Raw genomic sequence first — 8,820 nt, forward strand, 5'->3', positions numbered from 1 at the left:
ATTATTAATTTATTGCATTACCATATTCTGGGTGTTATAAAGAGGGTCAATTTGTAGCACTGCTACATGTAAATCGTCGCTTGCACACGTGTGGAGCACCCAGGAGAGTAGCCTACCCAGCCAGTCACCCACTACGAAGGACAGTCTAGTCTCCAGAAGATGGAAGGGAAGGAACGAGCTCTACCCCTTAACGAAAGCCAACGTGTTGTCGTGCTGAACATGATCAAGGAGCGTGATGGGATAATTAATAACAAATCGACTGCCCCAGGAATTACAGAGCAGAAAAAGAGTGCTTGGGAAGACATTTCAAAAAATTTCAATTCTCAGTACCCATGTAGTGCCACACATTTGATATTCATGTATGTATTTAGTAGTACTGTAATTTTAAGTTAGGGTGTAACCTGAATATTAGTTTATAAGTTCCTACTCTAAGTAGTAATTCATATATTAATAATTACTGTAGGGTTAACTATTTTTACATGTATGTATCTCTGTATCTATGCAGTGGGTGATGTAATTGTGGGTGTTGAGCTATGGGAATTCCCCGTCTCGTAGAGTAACGAATAACAGACAGATGCGCCAACTTTTCTTGTCGTTGTTGGGCGCCCAGTTTAAACCTTAAACAGAGTAATGATGAATATACAATTCTTTCTGTAACCTAGTTGTGAAATGTTTGCTAATGAAGCTGCTAGAACACAAGTATGTAAGATTAGCAGTCCAAAAGGCCTAAATAATGTCATTTGTGAGGATTTAAAGTTCCATTTATCTTGGCCGTCACTAGATGGCATGAGCTGCTTTCAGATTCAAATTGAAATAGTAATAGAATCAGTATCTAAATTAAGTAAGGAATAAATCCCAAATTTTCCCCAATTCAATCAAAAGTCCTGGCGTCATGGGTACACTGCTAAATAAATTGTAAAGAGAATTGAAACCCCCCATATTTCCAAAACACCACCTCATTTGACTTGAGCAGTGGCGTCCTGTGGTGCCCGACAGGCCCCACTTGCTGCCCAGACATCGTGTGTAACAGACGTTCGTTTAGGTGAGTTGTCCACATTTCTTCTTCCTCCCCCTCTTTTTGTTTAATCCTTACTTATTATGAACTATGAGAAGTAATATTGTTGAGAGTTTAACGTAGAGTGACTTGCTGCCCAGACATCGTGTGTAACAGACGTTCGTTTAGTCCCCAGACACCGGCGGCGACGTCCGTGGGAGCACGCCATTATTCCCAAGTATTGCCCATAGACATTTACACTTACACTTACACCACTCACGAGTTATTTTTACAAACCGCAGGTAGTTGATGTGTTATTAATGATTCTATCAAGTGAACTTTTTTTTTGTAGATAAGGAATAGAAATAAAAGTGATATGTTCTGTAACGGAAAGGAAAAATTCAAATTCATTAACTGTTCTCTTTCTTTAAAATTAGTTTATTAGAAAAATTATAATCAGGAGCGTGGAAGGGAACTTACTGATTGTGAGCAATAATGTGATATTTAAGTTGTACCTCGAGGCTAAACAAGCCCGAGTGATTGAGGTGTTCCTAGTGATTGTATTTCTTTTTTTTTAATTATTCCTCGAGGCTAGACAGGCCCGAGAGATTATGTATTTCTAGTGATTATATAACATTGTCGATGGTGAATTGTAAAAAATACTGATTTGATGTGAGAACCGAGAAAACTATATGAGAATACCTTATATGGGTGAAAGATGAATACAAATAATCATTCTTATTGATTCGAGGCTATGCCAGCCCGAACAGACAATTCATACCCGTAAAAGTGTCCCTGTCTTGAGGCCATTGTTGAGCCCAAGAGTAACGGCCAAAAAGAAAGTAAAGTACAACAACTCCATATCTCGCGTGTATCAAATTGTTTCGTCTGGTAATAATGTTAGAGGAATGATCACCCAAAAGCCTTAGTAACATTTACAATCTTCTCTCATACTAAAAAGGGTCATGTAATAAAGAAATGTTTTTTTGTGGAAATTAACAATTATTAAAGTAGAGTAAAGTATATAGCATTTTCTTTTCTTTATTAGTATACCTAATCAAGGAAATTATGTCCTCAAGCCAAATTCACTCCCCTTCCAATTCAAGATTCCTTCGCTGAGGGAACGACAACCACCTGAGGTACCGACTAAATCTAAACTCGGCCAAAAACTACAAACGCTACCACAATTCATTCTTTTCATAAATATCATCCACTATATTAAGTCGAGTACCACTTGTATATCCATGGGTGAGTTGATCAATACCCACAACAGGTAAGAAAATATACCCCCTTATCATCATTACACTGGTGTTAGCCAGTGGCATAAAAATTCTTAGCATCACACTGGTGAATACCGGTGGGACAACATTCATAGCTTTACACTGGTGTCAACTGGTGGGATAAAGTATCAGGTTTTACACTGGTGGCAATAGCGGTGGGATATTCATCGTTCCCAAATTAGTGGCGGTGAGAAAATGAAGGGAAGTGAAAAGTAAAGAGAATATTTCAAAATTTAATTTCCTCTTTTTTTTTTGTAAGAATAGTACATTAGTCACCATGTCTCTATATGGACAGTTGTTTGCTCAGACGCAGCCGGAAGCTGATCGTCCGTCACAAGTAGGGCGAGATCATGTAACCATTCAATTGGATGAGGCTGAGGAACAGTTTGGTGCTACTAACAGAACGCTGCTTTCACACTCGACCCCTTGTTCACACATTATGAGTTCACACCACTCTCTCACAAAACCGCGCGATATCCCAATTTTGGAATTGAATCAGCTACAAGGGATAGAAGCTACATCTCGCCTCGAAATGTTTTGTGAGGCGGTGGAACAGACTCATACTAGCAACGCAACTAGAATCCAGGTTGCGAAGAGTCGAATGGGTTCTGAATTGGCCACTTTTATTCATAACTATCAAAAGAAACATTTTGCACTGTCATGGCCCGAGCTTAAAAAATTCTTGAATGCGGAGTTTGCCATCGAGCTGAGTGTAGATCGAGCTTGGCAAGAGTTAGAGAACATGACCTATGACTGGGAGGAATCACCCCAGGCGTTTGTACATAGGTTCATGTGTAAGCATGCGGCTCTCGAAACAAAGTTCCCGAAAGAAAAGTTTCCCTCGCGAGATAAACGGATCAAGAAGAAACTGTGGTATGGTCTTCCGCTTGAGTCTAGGGAAAAATTGGAAGGTTACCTTGATGACGGATATCCACTCCGTAAATTCATTGACAGGATCGAAAATGAAAGGCAGCTTCTCGAAGAGAGGTATACCACCAGAGTTAATGCAATGCCGGATAGAGACAATAAAAGTGAAAATCCCTCAGATACCAATGTAGTTGATAATCCACCAAGACCATCCCATGATAACTGCCAATCTGAGTCAGACAAGGAAGTGACTGAATTGAGAGCTCAATTAAGGGATTTGAAAACAAATTTAGAACAACTCAATCAAAAACAATCTACTGAAACACCGAGGCGAAAATACTGTAGTCATTGTCTGAAGAGTTCACATACGTTGCAAGAATGTTGGGCTAAACCCCCACCAGGCCACTGTTTTGATTGCCGTAGGTTGGGATGTCGTAGAGGCAGTAATGATTGCCCAGGGCGCATAAACCGCAGCGCAGCGATGCGGGGCAATAACAGATTTCACCCACCCAGTCCAAATGCGAGGCAGACTGCCACTCAAAGTAAGTTCCCCCATCAGGCTATTTGACTAACCGCAGGTATAACATCGCCCACAATAAGTGTCAACGTGAATAATAAAATAGTGGAAGCTGTTGTTGACACAGGGAGTGGATATACCTTAATTAAAGAGGCCACCGCGAAGCGGTTAGGAACAGAAATAAACACGAGGAGAAATCCACCGAGATTACAGGGAGTCACAGGAGCGCCACTCCGTATCCTGGGTATGGTCAAAGTAGATATTAGAGTGGGAGATGAGAAAGTTCATCAACAGTGGTGTCCAGTCGTTCCGAACGCCTACTTGACTACTGAAATGTTGTTGGGATGTGATGTCCTCGGACAATCTCCGTTGATCTGGAATGGTGCACAACGAGCGCTAATGTGGGGAGGAGCCCCGTACGTCGTGAACTACGTTCCGCGGCGAAAAGGAAAAGTTGAACGAGTCCAGGCCACACCTATCAGAGCCGTCAGGAACCCTCAACAGTTGAAACAAATTAATCTTGTAACAGTAGAGAGACTCACCCCATATCAAACCAAATTCATTGCCGTGCCAGTGAGTGAGGAGCCTAAAACCACTTTACTATTTTACCCACAAGCACGTTTCAGTCACAATAGTCACCTTTACTTATTACAGGTGAATTCAGAGGGCCTAGTCTATTTGCCCCTCAATAATAGAGCCAAACAAGACAAACTGTTTCGGATAGGTACCATTCTAAGCTCATATGAAATCATTGACGATCCTCCTGTAAGTCCAGTCAACTCAGTAACCAAAATCCAAAATGATCTGATCCCTACCAGTGATCGAACAGATGAAAGTGGAACTCGTGTTCAACGACTCCGAAAGCTAATTGACGAACAGACATGGTCACACTTAGATTCAGCTCAACAAGAAGAATTAGCTAACGTAATTCTGCAACACGATCCTCTCTTCGTTTTGGAAAAAGGAGAACTAGGAACCATCAGCGGTCCCTCCGTTCACATTAAAGTAGCAGATCCACAGCCCAGCCGTGGACCGATCTATCGATACCCTGAACAAGCTAAACAGGTGATCGCTGAAATGTTGCAAGACATGGAAGAGAGAGAAATTATTGAAAGATCAACAGCTGCCTGGTTATCTCCTATTGTATTAGTTAACAAGCCGGACGGCAGCAAGCGCATGTGTTTAGATTATCGCCACCTGAATCAACACCTAGCCACGGATATCTATCCACTGCCCAGACTGGAAGAGTTAGTCGAGCAGGCCGCAGGTCATAAATACTATGTGACTCTTGATATGCGTGAGGCGTATTTTCAAATCATGTTGGACGAGGAAAGTCGTGATTTAACCACATTCAGTGATGGAGTCACACTTTACAGATTTAGGCGCTTACCATTTGGACTAAAATGTTCACCAGCCATATTTTCCCGACGAATGCAGGACATTCTTACTCCATTGTTGAAGCAAGGATGGGTAAAGAATTATTTAGATGATTTGATAATCTGGGCTGATGACTTCCCCATGTTGTTGAGTCGCTTACAGCAACTATTCACTTTACTCTCACAGAATGGGGCCAAGTTAAATTTAAGTAAATGTACCTTTGGGTTAAAAGAAGTGACCTTTCTTGGCCATAAAATCTCAGCAGCCGGGAGTACGCCGGACCCAAAAAACATAGAGGCTATCAACAAAATGAAAAGACCCACCAAAGTAAAAGAAGTCCGGAGATTCCTTGGAATGTGCGGATTCTACCGAAAACACGTACCTTCGTTCGCAAAAATAGCAGCTCCCTAACTAACTTAACCAGATCCAGAATAGCATTCGAATGGTCAGATGAGTGTCAATCTGCTTTTGATCAATTGAAGTCGAGCTTAGTGAATGCGCCAGTATTGGTAAGAGCCAACGTGACTCGACCATTCATTGTAACCACCGACGCGAGCAACACTCATATTGGTGGCGTATTGAGTCAGATCCAACCAGACAACTCCAACTTGCCAATTGGTTACTTTTCCAAAAAGCTCAATCCTTGCGAGAGAAAATATTCCGCAACAGACAAAGAAGCATTGGCAGTTGTTCTCACATGCCGCAACTTTCACCATTACTTGTGGGGTTCCCACTTTACTATCTTGACAGATCATCAACCGCTTACTAGTATATTTAAGCGAAAAACCAAATCCCCACGTATGAACAGATGGATTCTCGAGATGCGTGAGTACGACTACAACGTGCAGTATGTCAAGGGTAAATATAATGTAGTCGCTGATCAACTATCTAGACCTGTCAGAGTGATATTCCACCAATCAGAAACCAACTGGCTTGGATTTAGTCGAGACGAGATGAGAGCTAAGCAACGAGAAGAACCCATGTGGGATGAGTTAGTTAAGTACTTGCGTAGTGAGAAGCTCCCTGCTAAAAGACTACCGAAAGCTATGTTGAGCCAGTTCGCATTGATTGATGAACTATTATATTTTGCCCGTGAAACAAGTGATGGTAGCATCCAATATTGTTTGGTGATTCCTAAGACAATCAGTAGAGAAGCAATCAAACACGCGCACGAAACCTCAGGACATCTAGGTCAGAAGAAATCTATTAAGAAAGCCGAAGAACTATTCTATTGGCCAAATCTAAAGGTAGATGTATGCGAGTATGTGAAACAATGTCCCACTTGTCAGAGGTTCAAAGGTGAAACTGGGTTACAGCAACCTTGGAAAGGTTTCCCGCCTGTAAGTAAACCATTGGAACGTATCGGGATTGACTTGACTGATGTGGTTGCTGGATCTCAGGGTTACCGCTATGTCTTTACTGTGATAGATCATTATAGTAGGTTCGTCAAATATTATGCCATCAGGGATAAACATACACAACACATCATACACTGTCTTGGGCAATACTTCACCGACTTTGGGACGCCACGAGGTATCGTGCTGGACAACGGCGGAGAGTTCACGAGTGGAGAGTTCAAGAAGTTCTGCCGGAGGAACCAGGTGGACTTGTTCTACGTCACCCCTTATCATCCCCAGGGAAACTCGACCACTGAAAGGATGCATCGGACAATGAAAAGCATCCTAGCGTCTCTCTGCAATGGACATCCCTTACGTTGGCCTCAGCTGCTTCAATCGTGTCAAACCGTTATAAATCAAGCGGTGCACTCGAGCACGGGACAACAACCTTATTATGCCTTCTTCTCACGCCATCCCCCTCGCCTCATTGGTACCTTATTGCCTTCTGTGGATGCAGAGGAGGACGACCTGGCGATAGCACACACACTCATAAAGGATACGACCCAACGAATGACGAGGCGATACCGAGAGGTGGCCAATAGGCGGAGGAAAGCACAGAAGGTTGGAATCAATAGCTTGGTGTGGGCGAAAAAAGAGACCATACAGCCGGGTACCTGTAGAAAACTGAATGCCAAATGGGACGGCCCGTACAAAGTGATTGAAGTACTGCTAGATGGAAGTGTTTATATCATTGAAAATGTATTTAGTGGAAGAAAAATACAAAGGGCTGCTGAAAAGGTAAAACCATATTACGGTACCGAGGAATGGCTCTTAGAACCGCTGCAGCGGGAGCTCGCCCCGGAGCCCGAAGATGAGCGATTACCACCGCGAGTGAGGATTGCCCCTCGTAGACTCATAGAGGAGTGTTAGAAAAGTGGATAAGTGCATGTGACGAATGTTGTGAAACATAACTGCTTAAAGTTATGTTCCGGGTGGACTCATCCCCGAGGAGAGGGTGTAAAAAGAAGAGAGAAGAGTTCCTGTTGGAACCGGGAAGTGCCTTATTTCGAGGGGAGTGGCCATTCCCCTCACCTTACAGTTAGCACGGTTTGTGAGGTGGTGGAGTCTTCAGGACAGAATGAGCGCTCACCTCTTACGGGCGGAAGGCTGGAAACGAAAGGACTGAGTGAATGTGATATTGAATGGAAGAGTGTAAGGAAGCGCCTCCCGTGGTGATCTCAATCTCGAGAGACCCTGTCGAGCTCAGGTGAGTGACAAGCTATCCTCCAAAACCTGAGGCTGACTGGGGCATAAATTCCCTCATAACATCTCGAGTAAGGAGTGATCATACCTCCTAATGTAGTGAGTAAGCGACCTTCCGAGGTACGCATCAGGTGTTTAATGTGGACCGACAGGTGCCACCGATTGTGGGGAAAAGTATTCCAATTCAAAGTGTTTATAGCAGTTATCAGAGTAACAACATTCCATCCATGCACATGTCATAGAAAAATTGACTTGGGTAAAATTTGTTTTCCGAACGTGGGAGCCGTGTAGTGCCACACATTTGATATTCATGTATGTATTTAGTAGTACTGTAATTTTAAGTTAGGGTGTAACCTGAATATTAGTTTATAAGTTCCTACTCTAAGTAGTAATTCATATATTAATAATTACTGTAGGGTTAACTATTTTTACATGTATGTATCTCTGTATCTATGCAGTGGGTGATGTAATTGTGGGTGTTGAGCTATGGGAATTCCCCGTCTCGTAGAGTAACGAATAACAGACAGATGCGCCAACTTTTCTTGTCGTTGTTGGGCGCCCAGTTTAAACCTTAAACAGAGTAATGATGAATATACAATTCTTTCTGTAACCTAGTTGTGAAATGTTTGCTAATGAAGCTGCTAGAACACAAGTATGTAAGATTAGCAGTCCAAAAGGCCTAAATAATGTCATTTGTGAGGATTTAAAGTTCCATTTATCTTGGCCGTCACTAGATGGCATGAGCTGCTTTCAGATTCAAATTGAAATAGTAATAGAATCAGTATCTAAATTAAGTAAGGAATAAATCCCAAATTTTCCCCAATTCAATCAAAAGTCCTGGCGTCATGGGTACACTGCTAAATAAATTGTAAAGAGAATTGAAACCCCCCATATTTCCAAAACACCACCTCATTTGACTTGAGCAGTGGCGTCCTGTGGTGCCCGACAGGCCCCACTTGCTGCCCAGACATCGTGTGTAACAGACGTTCGTTTAGGTGAGTCGTCCACATTTCTTCTTCCTCCCCCTCTTTTTGTTTAATCCTTACTTATTATGAACTATGAGAAGTAATATTGTTGAGAGTTTAACGTAGAGTGACTTGCTGCCCAGACATCGTGTGTAACAGACGTTCGTTTAGTCCCCAGACACCGGCGGCGACGTCCGTGGGAGCACGCCATTATTCCCAA

This window comes from Coenobita brevimanus, chromosome 27 (genome assembly GCF_032717465.1).
Source record: "Coenobita brevimanus isolate Jiangsu-jjx chromosome 27, ASM3271746v2, whole genome shotgun sequence".
NCBI classification, from domain to species: Eukaryota; Metazoa; Arthropoda; class Malacostraca; order Decapoda; family Coenobitidae; genus Coenobita; species Coenobita brevimanus.